At 41.6% G+C, this 18,667-nt stretch overlaps 1 protein-coding gene and 2 long non-coding RNA genes across 3 annotated transcripts in view; 1 reads left to right on the plus strand and 2 right to left on the minus strand.

Moving 5' to 3' along the window:
• The window catches only part of HAS2 (hyaluronan synthase 2), a 30,029-nt gene extending 21,636 nt beyond the window's left edge, over nt 1-8,393 (minus strand). Inside the window, exon 1 of the mRNA XM_033202933.1 lies at nt 7,828-8,393. The gene's annotated coding sequence lies outside the window, so the exon portion shown is untranslated. The remainder of the gene's footprint in view (nt 1-7,827) is intronic.
• Nucleotides 6,299-12,227, plus strand: LOC117079233. The gene is made up of 4 exons (XR_004435329.1): nt 6,299-7,127; nt 8,149-8,399; nt 9,523-9,670; nt 11,185-12,227. It is a non-coding gene; the product is annotated as an uncharacterized LOC117079233 (long non-coding RNA).
• Nucleotides 9,506-16,719, minus strand: LOC117079232. Its single transcript, XR_004435328.1, has 2 exons — nt 16,599-16,719; nt 9,506-9,601 (listed from the first exon to the last, which is right to left on the minus strand). It is a non-coding gene; the product is annotated as an uncharacterized LOC117079232 (long non-coding RNA).
• Between the last annotated feature and the right edge of the window lie 1,948 nt (nt 16,720-18,667).

Raw genomic sequence — 18,667 nt, forward strand, 5'->3', positions numbered from 1 at the left:
CCACTTCTTCCACCTGTGGAGCAGATACACAGCCTTGCTGTTGGCTCATATACCCCAGTGGGACTCTACAGGTCAAGGTCACTAGAGCTCGAAGCCATTTCCTCTCACTTGACCTTTTTGTATTAAGCAGAGAGTGAAATGCTGAATGAAAGGAGAATAACATCTACTCTTACTGCCCCAGTTCAACAGTGAGAATTGAGTTCAATGGAGTTACCCTAGTTTTCTTTTTCTTTTTTCTTTTTTCTTTTTGTTGAGATGGAGCGAAATTTCGCTCTTGTTGCCCAGGCTGGAGTACAATGGCACGATCTGGACTCACAGCAACCTCCGCCTCCCAGGTTCAAGTGATTCTCCTACCTCAGCCTCCCGAGTAGCTGGGATTACAAGCATGTGCCACCACACCCGGCTAATTTTGTATTTTTAGTAGAGACGGGGTTTCTCCATGTTGGTCAGGCTGGTCTCAAACTCCCGACCTCAGGTGATCCACCCGCCTCGGCCTCCCAAAGTGCTGGGATTACAGGCATGAGCTACTGTGCCCGGCAGGAGTTACCCTAGTTTTCATAAAATGGTCCTTCCATTTTGGATCTGGGAGAAGCTGAAATGAATTCAAATTTATTGAGTCAACATCTGGGAAAGAATACAATTAGGTCTGATGATACCTCTTCTGGGAGGCCTTAGCTTATCTGTCCTTCTAAAGCAACTCCTCCACCCTTGCCCTCTCTTCACCCCCCTGCCATGCTCTCTCCCCTTAACCTGCTTGATTTTCTAAGTAGTATATACATATATATATGGCCATAGAGTATATATGTACATACTCTGTGGCCTTGGGGGCTTGTGTAGTTCAATGATTTCGTTTGTCCTTGCATGAAAACCAGGGCTTGGCTCATAGCAGGGACTCAATAAATACATTTTCAATAAATAAATAAGCCCATCTGGACTCAGGCAGTCAATGTAGATTGACAGATACAGGCCCTACCCCAATCTTTACTGCGGAGGCAGTGAATATGTGCTAGAGACCACCAAACCCTTAAGGGTACCCCTCAAATAGTCTTTTTTTTTTTTTTTTTTTAAGAAATCATCTCCATAAGTTTTCACCCAGATGTCTAAAGGCAATGGTTGCAGGGATTCCCAGACCAGGTCTAGAAGGCCTTTGGAAAGCAAAGATAGAAAAGGCAGATGGTCCCCAAGAGCATTTACAGGGATTGTGAGTTGCAGTCTGAGCTATCTCATGAGCTCAGGGGTCAAGTTTGGGGCATCAACTTTTATTATCTTGAATTCCAGTACCCTTACAGTGTTTATTGTCTATTAATCCATATGCTGCTCTATATTTTGGCTCTAATGACTTGTGAGCATGTGTGCATGTATGTCTTATCTATTCAACTAAATAAATTATCTAGTATTAACCAGATTAGCAAATATTTTGAAATCAGTTATACTAGTATTCAAATCCCAGCTCTGCCATCTACTATCAATTTCAGAGAATTTGACCTCTGGAACCAGACTGAGTTGGGATAGAATCCTGGCTCTTCCTTTTAGTGGCTGGATGACCTCGAGCAAGTTATACAATACTTGTCATCTTCAGTTTCTCCATCTATAAAATGGAGCTAATCATATTGACTCATAAAATGGATGAGATTTTAAAAAGGAATCTAAGTACATATTTTAAAAAGAAATTATCGGGCCGGCCGTGGTGGCTCAAGCCTGTAATCCCAGCACTTTGGGAGGCCGAGACAGGCGGATCACGAGGTCAGGAGATTGAGACCATCCTGGCTAACACAGTGAAACCCCGTCTCTACTAAAAAAAATACAAAAAACTAGCCGGGCGAGGTGGCGGGAGCCTATAGTCCCAGCTACTCAGGAGGCTGAGGCAGGAGAATGGCGTGAACCCGGGAGGCGGAGCTTGCAGTGAGCTGAGATCCGGCCACTGCACTCCAGCCTGGGCAACAGAGCGAGACTCCATCTCAAAAAAAAAAAAAAAGAAAAGAAATTATCAACAATTAGATCTTAGTGATGTTAGCTTCCTGCCAGTAACTACCTAATAACCTTGACTCTCCTTGCATTTAACTCATTCATCACTTATGGGTTAACAAGTAGTAACTATGGCATGATGAAAAGGAGGACTGGGAATCAGAAGAAATGGATTCAAGTCTGCACTCTGCCTTATATTAGCAACCTGGCTCAGACAAACCGCTTGAAGTTTCTATGAATAAGTCATGTGTCCTTGGACAATTCAACTAGTATCTTTGAACTTAAGTTGTAAAGTACACTTGCATCTCTTCATCATTATATTTGAAAATCCACTCAAGACTAGGTTCAGTGTCTTTTTAACTTATAGCCAAGTATTTACACACACAAAGGCACAAAAGATGATGCAACATTTAAAGAATGTTTCTCTAATGAAGGCGTGAACTGGTTCTAAAACAGGCTGTCTTTATGCATAAACTCATGTTGTATGGGAGAAGGGGCAATAGGCCTTAAATCATATGCATGATAATTAGAATAGGGAATATTAATCTAGGCTGGTGACACTAGCAGGGATAATAGAGATCTGCTTCTAAGCAGACATACTCAGGTCATATGGTAGCTATCTGCTGGCTAAGAGTGGATTAGGAAGGTATGGTGAACAAAAGGTTAAAAAGTAGTGGTTCCCAAATTTTGCTATATATGCAGATTACCCACAAATCCATAAAATTTACAGATCTGTGGCTCCCACATTTTGAGTTCATTGACATGGGCTGTGCCCAGGTCATCACAAGTTTTAAAATCTCCTCCGGTAATTCAACTATATAACAAAGTTTGGCAACCACTAGGTTAAAGTAAAATAAGACTTTCATGACCTCATTCACATTGATACCCATCCCTGATGTGTATTTCCTCTGCTACTGTCCCTAAGTAGAAATCTGAGATAGGAGGACCCAAATGAAGTCTCCCCCCAGCAGTCTTCACATTTCAACACATTCCCCCCTGGAACATAAAGGATAAACCCTCCCAACTCCCCCTCCCAACCTCCCTTCTCCCCTTCTGACCTTCTCTTCCTCTCTGGCTTTGAAGTCTGCCTTTTTCTCTCCAGTCCCACGGCAGTTATCTTAGCAAAGACCCTTGAGCCAAGCTTCCAGGGTTATGATACAAGCCTTTGTTACAGGACTTGTCACCCCAGTGGTGTCTGGGTTCAGAACTGTAGGTTTCAGATTTCTTTTCCTTTGCACCATCTGTATTAATCACAACTTTTTCTAGGATGTGTATTCTTCCAACTGCTCTACTGGTTCCTGAACTTCACCATCCTAAACTTAGTTCACAGTGTAGGGGAAAAAATTACCAAATGACACGGAATCTTAGTTTTATATGTACGTGCACTGGCTCCTGGGAATTATATCTATAGGTCAAAACCCTACTTACAGAGCCAAATGTAGCACAAATGCCAAGTCTCTTTAGGAAATCTTTACTGATCTCTCTCAATCAGATGTGATTTCTCAATATGAACCCCCATAAAACTTGACTAGTAGAGCTATAGCATAAATTACCATGAATTCAATTCAAGGGCATTATATTCCAAGAATTCTTGAATTAAATTCCATCCACACGTCTTACTAATTAATTTACTTTGAGTGAATTGCTTAACTTTTCTGAGGCAAAGTTTTTTTACTTACAAAACTTTCTTTGCAGATTAGGATCAGATAGATGTATGTAAACCATCTAGTTGAGTGCCTGAAACATACTAGACATGTGATAAACAATAGCTGTTGTTTCTTATGGGCCAGATCATATTTTGTCTTACAGTATATTTTAAAGTTTCATTAAATAAACTTTTAATTAATTTTTAAATTATCTGCAGTATAGATGTATTCAGTTAAGAGGCATTCATCAATAAATTTATTTAATTTAAATAAGAAAATATTTAACAGTGTAACCTTGTTATATTTGAGTCTCATCAGTAACATTCTCCTAGATTGTGGGAAAGGCAGCATATATATGAACTCCACATGACTACCATTCAAAATATACTTTTTTTTTTTTTTGAGATAGAGCCTCACTCTGTTGCCCAGGCTGGAGTGTAGTGGTGAGATCTCAGCTCACTACAACCTCCACCTCCTGAGTTCAAGAAATTCTCCTGCCTCAGCCTCCCTCAGCTGGGATTACAGGTGGCCACCACCACACCTGGTTAATTTTTGTATTTTTAGTAGAGACAGGGTTTCACCATGTTGGCCAGGCTAGTCTCGAACTCCTGACCTCAGGTGATCTGCCCTCCTCAGCCTCCCAAGGTGCTGGGATTACAGGAGTGAGCAAAATATACTTAAATAATTTAAAGCTGTATGCAGTAGGATAATACTTACTCTACATAGATCCTTGCTAGAGGGGAAAGGATAAAACAACAAATTGAGGTGATGGAAATTAGTTTTCTCTACAGGTAGCTGTCCCTCCACTCCGTTGATATACCAGCTGCCACCAACTCTGTCACTGACAGGAACACAGCCTGGGTTTGCATGGATAAAGAGGAGAACCCAGAAGGAGACATGGGGGTTATGCTCTGTCCTCCCATAACTTTAACTCAGGGATCACACTTCATACAAGAGCCAGGAAGCTAATAACGCAACAAACTACTTGTTCTTAGACTTTGAAAGTAACTATGTAATACAACTTTGAAAAAGGGTATGTCTACCTTGATCCATTGACAAAGGACTTCCCCCAGAGTGCCAACAACAGGAAATAAATGAACGAGTGAAAAGTGTTTAAAAATTCAAGAAAAAAAATTAAAAAAAAAAAATCTTACCTAGTAAGGAAATCATGTATGGGAAAGTATTTATGAAATTCAATACTATGGGGCTATATTCCACAGACCTAACAAAAATGAGTGGTTCCAACTAACTTACTTTCTAGTAACAGTTTCTTACTCACTTGTTGCACAATTCCCCATTTCCAGGAAGGTAGCTGACTAAATATCTTTGCTCTGTGGAGAGTGACATTAGAATTTAATGCTAGTCACTGATTTGTTAAGTCCTTGAATTTTTATAAACTGCGTAACTTTCTTTGATAAAGGGATTCGACTCTGGGTACAGTACAAGCAACTCTGGTAATATGCATTTATCAGCACGTCTACAGTATATTTTTCTATTTACCAGACTCAGGTGATATCTAAGAAAAAAGAAATAGGGGGGATGATACTTTAGCTATAATATTTTATTCTAGAAATGTCCACTGAGAAATCAGAATTATCTGTCCCAGAATTGGAAACACACACAAGACATAATATATCAACGCAACAGTTACCTTAAAGGGTTAAATTGTCATTGAAAATGTAAAAGAATCCCGAAACTATTGGGAGAACTTTTGGTGGAGTATGATGGGTACTCAAAATACAGTACCAGCTGTACTGTAATCTTATTAAGCTCTAGAAAAATGTGGTGAAAACTAATTTAATCAATGAGTCAACTTGCACACATTGGAAGGAAATAAAAATTTAGAATTTAAAAGTTCTTTTCAATTCAGTAGTCACAGAACTATAAAACTTAAAATTGTATCTACAAAGAGATTGACGGACTTGGATCTATAGAAATACATATTTTAATTTTAAATCTAGTATCGTGAATGTAAATATGTGTTGACCGTTAAAAACTTTATTCTTGCCGGGCGCGGTGGCTCAAGCCTGTAATCCCAGCACTTTGGGAGGCCGAGACGGGCGGATCACGAGGTCAGGAGATCGAGACCATCCTGGCTAACATGGTGAAACCCCGTCTCTACTAAAAATACAAAAAAAAACTAGCCGGGCGATGTGGCGGGCGCCTGTAGTCCCAGCTACTCGGGAGGCTGAGGCAGGAGAATGGCATAAACCCGGGAGGCGGAGCTTGCAGTGAGCTGAGATCCGGCCACTGCACTCCAGCCCGGGCGGCAGAGCGAGACTCCGTCTCAAAAAAAAAAAAAAAAAAAAAAAAAAAAAAACTTTATTCTTAAAATAACCTTTTAAAAAAATAATAACCTGACTTAATACCGCCAAAAGTACTTAATCATATGCCTTAACCGCAGTGAGAAATCTGAGCCAAAGTCTTGGAATGTACAATGAGCGGTGAAGTTGTCTCCCTCTTAACAAGCGGCCTCACTCCTTCAGCAAAGGCCATCCACCAACTTCCTTCGCTTTATTCTAACACTGAACTGATGGTCTATATATACTCAGGCCTCCAGTTGGGGGAAGCCCTTGGTGGCCAATCGGGGCTTCCCTATCTATTGCGTCACACCTCCCCCCTGCATGTGACGTCAAAGGCAATCCCAGCTCAGACACGTGGGTTGGAGCAGCGTCGCGTTTCTGGGCAATTGCTCCGGAGACCCAACAGGCAGCAACGGTCCCAAGGGTGAGGAAGTGGGCAGGGAGGGGCTGATGGGGCTTCTACACGTTCCCTCCCGGAGAGCGGCTGCAGGATGCAGCAGCTCGTTCGCCCCAGAGGCGCGCGGTGTCCCTGAATCTAAGTACTCAGCGCGGACGTTTCGGGGATGTAGGGAGCGGAACTGGGGGAAACTGGCACCTAAGACTGTGTAATAGGACCTGGGTCTTGCAAGCCCTCCTCCCCAGGCACCGCCCCTGTGCTCCCAGCGCCTCTTTGCAGCCTTAATTATCCTTTAGCGCCGTTCCCCCGCGGCTGCGTTTCCGTGGTCAGAGGAAAAAGGCTTTCTCGCCTCCCGCTTCTCACCCTCATACAGACCCTCCTTTCAGACCCGCCCTCCTGTTCACAGGGACCCATTTCGGAGCCCTGGCTCACGCTGGGCGGGAACAGGCGTGACGAATTCCGCCCAAGGTGTTGATTATCCATCCCAACCCAGCCTCTGGCTTCCCTCCCACCTTCACCCCAGCTCCCGCAGGCCCCTCGCCCCCTTCCTGGGCTGGGCGCTCGAGACGGCGCCCCCAGATCTCCCACCGGGCAGTGTCCCCAGCTGCAACTGAGGAGAGAAGCGCCGGCGTGCGCTGTGCCACGTCGGAATTGGCTCTGGGGACGTTGCAGCTGCCGAAGCCCAGCGCGCGGTCCCCACGCACGCCCTGCCCCCGGGCGGCCGGAGGGTGGCCCGGCGCGGAGAGGAAGGATGCGCGCCCTCCTCCCGCTCCCATCTGTGGGTGCCACTGCCTGCGTCAGGGACCCCTGGCCCGAGTAAAGCTTCCGGAGCCGAGCTGAGCCCAGACTGACGAGCCTGACACTTTAATGGGGTGCGGGAAGTGCAAAGGAGGGGAGGCCCGGGAAAGGGGGGAGTGGCTGAGAGGGGGCCGGTAGCTGCGAGGAGGTAGAGAAGGACCCTCCTTCTCCAGGGTCCCAGCTTGTCGGAGCTGGAAGCCCAGATTGCTTAACCCTTTGCATTCCCAGCAAGAAGCGAGTTTCTCACTTAAAAGTAAAACGCGCTGGGCTATTTCAGTTTTTCTCCCCCCAGTGTGTGTGGTGGGGGAAAAAAGGAAGGGAAGGGCTGGGGGCGGCTGTGCAGAATGCATTTTCCTTACACATTGGGAATTCTTGTTTCCTAACTCAGGAGCCCCTCTGCTGCTCCGGAAGATGCAAAATGGAAAAGTACATCTGGGGACGTGCAGCCTTCCCCAGGCAGAGAGGTTACCTGTGTCCCCAGAAAGGCAGCGGATTTCTAGCGAGAGCCGCAGAGATGGGAAAAGAGGGCTATGTTGCTAAGCCTGACAGTGACCTGAATATTCCCTGATCTTCAGTCTGTTGGAAATTTTTAAACTTCCAACTTTTCTATCGAAACTGGCTTAAATTTTTTTAAAACAATTATATGGATCATTTCTTCCTTCTCCCTGGCCTATTTAAGGACCTTCATCCTTCACCAAAACGCGCCAGTGTAACATACCTTGTTCAGCTCTTGGTCATAAAGTCGTCCTCAGCCTGTCTGTGTGGTCCCGGAGGGTCGGTGGCGGGCAGTTTCCAAAATTGAGGTAATAAGAGATCAGATGAATTTGAGACGACCGGCCAAAAAAAATAAGAAATTTAAAAACAACATTTAAAAAGGATAGGGGAGTCTTAAATGTTTGATTCTCCCCCACTTTAAAAAATAATTTCACTAATATTCTCTTTATTTTTCTGTTGCACTTCAGTCTAATTCTTTAAAAAAATTATGCTTTAAAAATAAATTAACTTTTCTTTCTTTCTTTTTTTTTTTTTTTTGCTTCAGTCTTTCTGCCCCCGATAACAGAAAATCTCTTTTTCGTCTTACAGAAAAAAAAAAAAAAAGACTGTGGAAGACTCAGCAGAACCCAGGAAGGGCAGAATCGGGAGAAAAGTCTTTGGCTGGGGCTGTTTCAAGTCTCTGGTTCAATGGGCTGCTCGAAGCCAGGACTGGGTAATTCTTTCCAGACGTCTTGACTTCTCCTTCCTCGCCGTTGTTGCCTTTCTGCCTCCTCCAACTTAAGGGGGTCTTAACAAGTGAGCTGGTGGGTGTTTTAATAGGGCGGCGGAGGGAGTGGGGGGGTGAGGGAAGTGGAGAGGGAGGTGTGGACTGGGGAACCCTGAGGGGAGGGAACTGGGAGCGCGGGCGGGCGGGCGGGAGGCGGGGAGGGGGAGAGGGAGAGAGAGAAATTGGCCATTCAAAGCCTTCTCTGAGCTAGAGGCCGATTCTAAACTCCAATGAATTCAATTAACTTGATTGCTAACGTGTGCAGAGAAATGCAAGACACATAGGGGGCCACCACCTGATTCCCTGCTCTCCTCTGGCGGCGGAGGTGGGAGCCCTCGCCTCTTGGATTTCCCTGAACTCCCGCGTTACAAGTTCCCTCCAAGCGATAAACTCCCTGTTGCGCTTAAGTAATTTGTTTTAAAGCCAAATGGTGCCCTTCAGCTAAGTAACCGACCCGAGGAGGAACAGTTGGGAGGGGTGTGTGCACGTGTGTGTAAGTGTGCGTGTGTGTGTGTGTGTACCTGGAGCCTTCGACAGCCGGCTGGGACTCTAAATAAAGACCGCGCTGGTCCACCACTTGTTAACCCTTTCTTCCCGCCAACTCAAAAGTTTCTGAGCTGACGTCAAGTGTCAAAGCCTTTCTCATAAAGAGGTTTCTACCGTGGGTGGGCGGAAAAAAATAGAAAAATAATTATATGTATATTTTTGCTCAACCTGGTCCCCTAACGGAGAAGTACTCAAACAGCGCGCATTAAAAATACAATAATAAAAATTGTTTTCTGGATGACTTGTATTTAGCCATCTCGAAGGAAATGGCTTAAATGGCTTTTGGTTCTTGCAAGCCTTCTGCAAAGTTAACGAGTGAAAATACGTCTTGCGTGGAGATGGCCTTTCCTCGTCGTTTTCACCGTGCCCCAAGGCTGGGTAGAGTTCGTTTTTTGGTTACTCCTCCCCCCCCGCCCCGCCCCCTTTCTTTCCCTTGGTCCTTGCCAACAAGCCTGCTGATGACTTAAATTGGACAGTAGGTGGCACTGTTTAGGAAAAAATGAGAGTGAGTTTACAAATGAACCAACTTGGTCTTCGGAGATTGCGCTCAAACTGTTACAGGATAAAACAGATTTTTCTTTCTTTTTTCCTTCTTCCCCTTCCAAGGATCTTCTGAGGGTTGGACTTCTTTGGAACTCGACAGGACCTTGAAGACTGGGTTTTTAGTCCTTATCACATATATGGGCTATAATGAATAAGTCGAAACAGAAAAGTCAAACAAACTGGAAATGATGCTTTCAGCACGTCGCACAAGGTGTAGTGTTGGGGCATGTGATTGGAGGTCAAGCATTTTACTGCAATACCAGGTAGTCAGCCATCCCGGTCCCCAGGGGCTGACCTGCAAAGTACTGTGCATTTCCGCCCCCCTTCCCACCCCCACACACAGCGGTTACACCTCTGGGAAGCATTACCTTGGCCTGATGACTTCACGCTGCTCAGGGGAACCCACTGATTTCCCCCAGCAAACTTTCACGCTTCAGCCTTTGTTTGAACTCTGTCTTAGGTGGTTCAACTCTTCGAGAGACTGGCTTAAATTTCAGAGCACAATTTCAGCCCACTTCATCAGACTCGAGCTTCCTGATTCAGTTTGTCGGTAGTTTTCAAATGCTAAATTATAATTTTAAATATATCACCTAACTTCTGTACTCTGACGTATAACGTGGATTAAACTGATTTAGAGGTAGAGTGGAAATTGTGGGGTGCCAAGTATCTAGCTGTGAGACTCCAGGGGGACACTTAACCTTCCAGCTCTAAACTTTCATGAATATGATACATAATGCGGGAATACCTGTTATTGCTTACTAGCATTTAACTGTGCCTGTGCTAATAGTTCAAGCAAGAAGCACATTTGCTAAAACTGGTTTTCTTTATTATAGAAAAACACATTTGTTGTTTCTCGCCTCTTACTTGTAATTCATTACCCATAAAACAAAAGTAAAATGTTCTCCGACTGCAAATGGATGTAAAAGCTGATTATACAGCTATGCATTTCTGTCGTCCTCCCATCTCCACCCCAAAGAAAGAGGTAAGAGACTAATACAATGTGAAGCCAGAGCTGAAAGTTATTTGAAAGCAAACTTTCAAGTTTGAGAGAGACTTTACATTCAAATCCTATCTTTGATGTTTGCTGTTTGTGAGATCCTAGAAGCCTATTTCACCTCTCTGGATCTTCATTTCCTGGTTGATAAATGGAGAAAATAGCTACAAAGTGGTTTTGATGATATAATGTGTTAAATTATATTAAGAGCTTAGCTCAGTGCCTGCAACATTGTGGGTATTCAGACAAACATTAGTACTGCACTCTTTTCCTGGCCTTCTATTCCTTAAATTATTCTTGGTGAGCATTAACCATGGCTTCATTCTAGGTTCCCTTATTTGACCTACTTCAGCTTTCTACTGTCCCCTCACTCTTTTATTTTTGTTTTTTATAGAGATGGAGTCTCACTATGTTGCCCAGACTGGTCTCGAACTCCTGGGCTCAAGCAATTCTTCTTCTTCTACCTTCCAAAGTGCTGGGATTATAGATCTGAGCCACTTTGCCTGACCCCGTCACTCTTTTAGATTGACTTAGTCAGTGCCCATGAATATATCCCAGACATTCCCATTTAATGCAACTTCTTTTCTGAGTCTCAGGCCAAACTGTCGGTCATGGAGTACTGATTCACAAACACCAAATTAAGAGACATAAGATCCAGTTTCACAAATAAGCTATGGCACCAACCAATTGAATAACATTGGATAATTCACCCTCAGCTTTCTATCTTACAGGAGCTGTTTAGATCAGAAGATGACATCCTTTCAGCCATCCCTTTCAGGTTTTGACATCCTAAAATATACCTTATGGAACACATACCTGTTATGCTTTCACCTGTACAAGGCAACAGAGAAAACATGGTAGTCTTTACTTGAGTAGATGTGACTTAGCAGTATATTGTTGCTGACCTCCATCCCACAGCACAAAACGTATGTTTATATATCTGAGAGACAAAGTATCCAGAACAAGGATATAGTACCTTCATAATCCTCTGTATATGTGGTTCTAGAACTTTTAGTAAAGAAACTCTTTACACTCTTAATAATTATTGAGAACCTCAAAAACAGTTTATATGTTATGTCTATCAATATTTACCACATTAGATTTTAAAGCTGACTTAAAAAGTTTTAAAATACTTAAGTCATTTAAAGTAATAATAAATGCAGTTACATACCAACTGAATAACATTTTGTGAAAATAGCTGTTTTTCAAAATCAAAAGTGAGAAGAGTGTCATTATTTTCCATTTTTGTAAATCTCTTTGCTGTCTAGCTGATAGAAGACAGCTGGATTCTCCTATTTGCTTTTGCATTCAATTGTTGTTCTGATTGAAGTATAAGAAAAAAAATCTTGTGTCATACGCATATATAATTGAAAAATGGAAGAGTATTTACATAGGCTTTTTAAAGTATTCCTCCTTTATACTACATCAAAACTTGGTAAGTTGCAATGTTGTGAATTGGCCCAGGGCTTGGCCCTCTGAAGATTTGCTGAAAATCACTGGCATGAAGTAGATTAATAGGAGAAAAGGCATATACAATTATTTAATGTGTATACATACATAGCGGCTTTTAGAATGAAGACCCAAAGATACAGAAGAAATTGTCTGTTTTTATGCTTTAGTTTAACAAAGAATGGGCAGCCATGTAGAAATAGGACAAGACAAAAAGCGCATAATCTAATGCTAGCTGAGTGAGTGAGGAAGCCCAGCAAGGCCTGTCAGTGTGTACTCAGTGTGAGTGAATTTTGTGTACTCTGATAATACATTAAAATCTGTTGTTCTGTCTTACACTGTAAATGCATCTTTTATAACCATTTATGAATTTGTAATATTGTGTATTGATTATCTAAAAAATACAGGTCCAATGAGTTATTTTATTTTTATTTTTTTGAGACAAGAGTCTTGCTGTGTTGCCCAGGCTAGAGTGCAGTGGTGCAATCTCTGCTCGCTGCAAGCTCCACCTACTGGGTTCAGGCCATTCTCCTGCCTCAGCCTCCCGAGTAGCTGGGACTACAGGCGCCCACCACCATGCCCGGCTAATATTTTTGTATTTTTAGTAGAGATGGGGTTTCACCATGTTAGCCAGGATTGTCTCAATCTCCTAACCTCATGTTCTGCCCGCCTCGGCCTCCCAAAGTGCTGGAATTACAGGCGTGAGCCACCGTGCCCAGCCAGGTCCAATGAGTTATGCAGATTTTCTAAATGTTGACACATTTCATTTTTGATAACCCAAAAGATCACAATCATTAATATTACCACCAATCCCATCCAGTGTCTTCAGATATTAAGAATCTGTCATGTCCATGGTGGCAAATACAAGTTTCCCAAAATTCTAGTTTTCTCTTGAAAGCTACATATTATCATTAGCAATAAATACTGTCGGTTGCTTGCATTGTAGTGACAGGTTCACTTCGTTCAATTAAAAAAAAAAAGGCTTCCAAATGCCTACACTTGAATAATAGTAGTTTGTCTGTTAATTATTCTTTCAAGTAAAAGTTATGTTCCATGATAAAAGTGGCCAGCGAGGCTTGCAACTCAATCACATGAAAGCTTTTCCTCCAGATAACCAGGGTAGCTTGGTGTGTCCTTTCTATTTCTTCACACAGAATGCTAAAAAGCCAAATACTGAAGGATTAAAATTTAATAAAATTAAAACTAGTGGCTGGGCACAGTGGCTCACACCTGTAATCCCAGCATTTTGGGAGGCTGAGGTGGGCGGATCACCTGAGGTTGGGAGTTTGAGACCAGCCTGACCAACATGGAGAAGCCCTGTCTCTACTGAAAATACCAAATTAGCTGGGCATGGTGGCACATGCCTGTAATCCCAGCTATTCTGGAGGCTGAGGCAGGAGAATGGCTTGAACCTGGGAGGTGGAGGTTGTGATGAGCCAAGATTGTGCCATTGCACTCCAGCCTGGGCAATGAGAACGGAAATCTGTCTCAAAAAAAAAGCAAAAAACAACTATTTAGTGCTTTATCAAGGATCTTCTTAAATGAAACTTGCTATTTATTTCCTAGTGAGGGCTTGGGGGGTAAATCATGTGAGAATGACTGCTAGTACAGTTTGCTCTTACTATTTTCCAGCTAAGGCACTATCAGTTTTGCCCATCGTCTCTACATCATCAATATAAATGTCAACAAAGTGAAAGATGAAAATGCCTTAGAATTAATATTAAAATCACTTTGATGCCCTGAAAGGACTTCAGGGTCCCCCAAATATCTACAAACCACATAGAAAATACTGGTTTGTATTAAGCATACCAAATGCGGTAGTGTACAAATCTCTTACCTTGAGAATATAGACAAACTTTTGCACATTGAGAAGATACCTAGCAATAAGAACAGGAATATTGATAGCAACTCTGTTTCATGATGCATGGCTGTAGGAATTAGTAATGCTTAGTGTGACACAGAAGATTCAGAGGACGCAAGAGACACTGGGAAACTTATATGCCTTGGAAACACATATGAGCTTTAGCACATACCCTGTGATCCCAAGACTGTCTGTATACCACTGGGGATTAAAACACATCATATTTCAGTTCTGCAAATGATGGAATTTCTTAAGAGTACTGACTGTGTAAAGATGGGAAAGAATTAACCTGAAATTTAGTTTTTTATTTCCAGTTCGCGTGAGGCAAAGGAATTTCCAGCATCTCATAGAGATTGGACTACTTGCCTTTTAATGTTAATTCCAAGCCTGAACTTCCATGGCTCTATAATTAATGCAGAGAAAATTTTGAAGATGGTATGGCTGTGTTAATGATGGTCACTAGATTTTAAAATGTGAAGAGACGGAGATCTAAGCATTTATAAGACACTCAAGAAATTGGAATGAACAGATTGGAAGAGATTAAAATATTCATTGATTGATTGATATAGGTAGAGGAAGATCATTTTATTTATCCTTGTAGTTTTTGAAGGTTTCACTATATCAGAGTAGTAATTTGTCAATCTTTGATCCTTTCAAATTAGACTCTGAATATTATTTGAGTTGTTTGTTTGTTTGTTTGTTTTCAATTTGAAATGGAGTTTCACTCTTTTTGCCCAGGCTGGAGTGCAATGGCGCAATCTCGGCTCACGGCAACGTCTGCCTCCTGGGTGCAAGTGATTCTCCTGCCTCAGCCTCCCAAGTAGCTGGGATTACAGACATGCGCTACCACACCTGGCTAATTTTGTATTTTTTAGTAGAGACAGGGTTTCTCCATGTTGGCCAGGCTGGTCTCGAACTCCCGACCTAAGGTGATCCGCCCACCTCATCCTCCGAAAGTACTGGGATTACAGGGGTGAGTCACCGCGCCTGGCTTGAGTTACTTTTTAAGGATTACCAAAGTGAAAATGAAAGGAACAAAAAGCAAAAGTCATAGAAAACTCTTTATAATCATCTCTCAATAGGCCTTTCCACAGATGAGGAAATTAGTTTTAAAATATTATATGACTAAAGCTGTACCCTAAAGAGTAGGTAGGTATTCAAAAGTATTTAAGGTCAAAAATTGTGATCTGATTGGCAACAAAATCATCAAATATAGCCATCTGGATCACTTATTGAAAAAGAAAGTCATGTATTTTTGAACTTTACATTAGATCACTGAATAATTATATAGGAGCAAAGTTTCATATTATTGAACTATTTAAATTTTAAGAATTGTCTCCAGATTCATGTGTGTTTCAGATCTAAGGGTAGAAAGTTATTTACATAGCCTAAATAACATGTTTATCACTTGCATTTTTCCAGACCCAGATTATAGAAAAGGACAAAACTATCCTTAATTTAAATGTTAGCAACTTCTGTCAAGAAAAGTTTGTGCTTTACAGCACAAATCAACAATAGCAGAAAGTGCTACTCAGGGGGAAGGTTTGTAATCTAATCGTCCTTTGATATTTTAATGGCCTTAATTGTAATCTCTAAAGATAAGATTTTAAAATGTGTGTGTGTGTGTCCATAGCAATTGCTAATAATCTTGATGAGAGAAACAGATTAAGTATCTACATTATAGAAATAATCTTCCTTAGAAACTACATGGCATTTTATCTTATTCCTGAAAAGCTGAACAAACTTACCAGCTATTTATTTATTTATTTATTTAAATTTTTTTGAGATGGAGTTTCACTCTTGTTGCCCAGGCTGAAGTGCAATGGCGCGATCTCGGCTCACCACAACCTCCGCCTCCCAGGTTCAAGCCATTCTCCTGCCTCAGCCTCTTTAGTACCTGGGATTACAGGCACCCACCATCATGCCCAGCTATTTTTTTTTTTTTTTTCGGTACTTTTTTAGAGATGGGGTTTCACCATGTTAGACAGGCTGGTCTAGAACTCCTGACCTCAGGTGATCCTCCTCCTAAGGAGTCTAGAACTCCTGCCTCGGCCTCCCAAAGTGCTGGGATTACAGGTGTGAGCCACTGTGGCTGGCCTTCAGCTTTTTCAAACACCCCAAAAATGTGCTTAATTTCTGGAAACTGATTTTCTTATTAGAGGGTGTAGTTGCTAAGCTTTTCTGGGTAAAAGAATCTTCTCTGATAATTTGGGATAAAAAGTGACTCTGTTCCCAAATTAATAAATATGCATTTGAACATTTTCTCACAATTTTGGGGACATTACAAACTGCTATCCCTCAGGCATGATCATGGACAGATTAAAAAGCCTCTTGTCCGATAGAAATATTGTGCGGTCTTTGGAAAGACTAAAAAATCCAAAATCTTCCTAGTTAATTACAAAGTAAAAAGCTTAGGAAACTTGTATTTTCATCTACAACATCCCTAAAGGAGAAGTTCCCAAGCTTCAAAGTACTTACAAATTTAAAAAGAAGACAAAGGGAGAAAAAAGTTAAGCCAACTTTAATTTTTTCTAATGATTTACACTAATTTTCTTTTCATGCATCAATTTGAGAGAGAGAAAATCTCAAACTAAAGAAATCTTAGTCATTTGGGAGAAAGGTAAGAAACTGGGAATATAAGATTTTTAAAGAATCCATTACATTTCCTTTTTCCCAGGTATTGACACCTGATTTTATATTTTTAGGAGAATAAGGAAATCCAAATTCTATTCCAAGTTTTCAAATTAAGAAGCCTGTGTTCACACACACAGGTGGCTGAAATCTTTGTCAGGGTGGAGGGGACCTAAAGCAATTCAGTAAATTGAGACTTCCTACCTTTATCCAAGAGAGGTGTTAGGCTCCAAGACCCAGTTAGTAGAATTATCATTCCAATTGCAAATCCTCGTTCTGTCGCTCTCAGTCCTAATAATGCAATTATTCCAATTCAAGGGCTGGTACTGTCACTAGCAGTCCCAATAATGCCATTAAGAAGTGTGACTCCAGGTATTAGTCACATCCTGCCTACCCTGGAAGCCATAGCAGGGTAACTTGAGGATGAAAGCAAGCAATTGAGAAGCTTACCAAATAAATTATATTTTTGTGAATTACAGGTGTGTTCTCTATCATAGCATTTTCTTTCTAGTATTTTAGGGTTTCCAAGTTCAACCCAGATTAGTGCAGGATTGAGAACTTAAGTGTTCAGTGGCTCTAGCTATATATTATGTGTAGGCAGAGAACCAGGACCTACTTTGATTTTGTTCCTGACTCATCTCTTGCAGACAGCACCTGTTGTTTGTTCACACCAAATTCATCAGGCTTCTAATTAAGCAATTTTTTGTTTTGAAAAGCCAGGTGGCCTCAAGAATCAGCGGTGAAAAGGAATGTAAAGCTGTACTTCTCAAAGTGGTCTGAGAGTGGCCTCCATTGCAGTGAGTTGGCTGCTGCTAAAAATGTAAATTTTGTGTCCAAACCCCAGACCTAGCTCCTCAGAATTTATAGTAATGGGTTCTGGGCATATGTCTGCTTTGAAAAACTTCCCCAGGTCATTCTTATATAAACTCTGAAGCTTGGGACTTCTACTTTGGGGGGTGTTGTAGATGAAAACACAAGTTTCCTAAGCTTTTTACACATGACTCTTTACAGTTATATTTGTGTCCTTAACTCTAATTGGATAACAAAAAAGTAACAATGCCTATTTTTGCAGAATAGGGTTGTAAATTCCAAATTTTTTTCTCTTTAATGACAGTATGTTTGTCTTGAACACCCTGAGGCTTATATAATCAATAGGTTATCTGCTGCCACATTAATCCAGTGATTTCTATCACAGGTGAGACAATATCAAGTATAAAATAGAGGGTTTTAGAATTGAACTACCGATTTGGGGCACCCTCACACTTCTGTCTGCATAGTCTTGGGAAAATTGCTCAATCTCTCTAAGCCTCAGTTTCTCTATATTTATATTCTCTGTATATAAAATAGACATGGTAGTAAGATCTTACTTAGAGTTAATTGTGGGGAGTAAATAAAATTATCCTTTGAAAGCTCTGATAAGCAAGAAATAAATGTTTGCATAATTATGGGTGTTGTTGAAAACACTGTTAGGTTGAAAGATGACACATGTACTCATCCCTAAGAACTTGCTGCTTGGTTACAATGAAGATTTTCAATTTCCCCTGTTCTGGTAGGTTTCCTGCTATTGTATACTTCTAGATTATGCTCAGAATTTAAAAATGTAAAAAGTTGGTCAAGACTTTTTGAAGGCTTAAAAGCTACAAATGTTATTTTTAATTCCTAAAGAAAATCCCTTTAAAGTACTAATTAAGTATCAGGTGTAAGTATGTAGTTTAGAAGGAATTTACTATAGGCGTTATTCACCATGTCTACTTAAATAATAGGAAACTCCATGTTCAAAAAGGCTTAAAAGACAAGTTTAAAATACTTCTTTTAAATAGTTGTTTTTGGCCGGGCGCGGTGGCTCAAGCCTGTAATCCCAGCACTTTGGGAGGCTGAGGCGGGCGGAGCACGAGGTCAGGAGATCAAGATCATCCTGGCTCACAGGGTGAAACCCCGTCTCTACTAAAAATACAAAAAAATTAGCCGGGCGAGGTGGCGGGCGCCTGTAGTCTCAGCTACTGGGGAGGCTGAGGCAGGAGAATGGCGTAAACCCGGGAGGCGGAGCTTGCAGTGAGCTGAGATCCAGCCACTGCACTCCAGCCTGGGCGACAGAGCGAGACTCCGTCTCAAAAAAAAAAAAAAAGAAAGAAAAGAAAAAGAAAGAAAGAAATAGTTGTTTTCTTTCTTCCCTATTGTAATTTACCCAGTGAAATTAACAGAGTTCTCATCTGGTTTTCGGCACACTGTTGCTTCATCGCATGCCTCCAGCTGAACGATCTGAGGTGCGAGGA

The sequence above is a fragment of the Trachypithecus francoisi genome, unplaced genomic scaffold (assembly GCF_009764315.1).
Source record: "Trachypithecus francoisi isolate TF-2019V2 unplaced genomic scaffold, Tfra_2.0 Lachesis_group7, whole genome shotgun sequence".
Taxonomy (NCBI): domain Eukaryota; kingdom Metazoa; phylum Chordata; class Mammalia; order Primates; family Cercopithecidae; genus Trachypithecus; species Trachypithecus francoisi.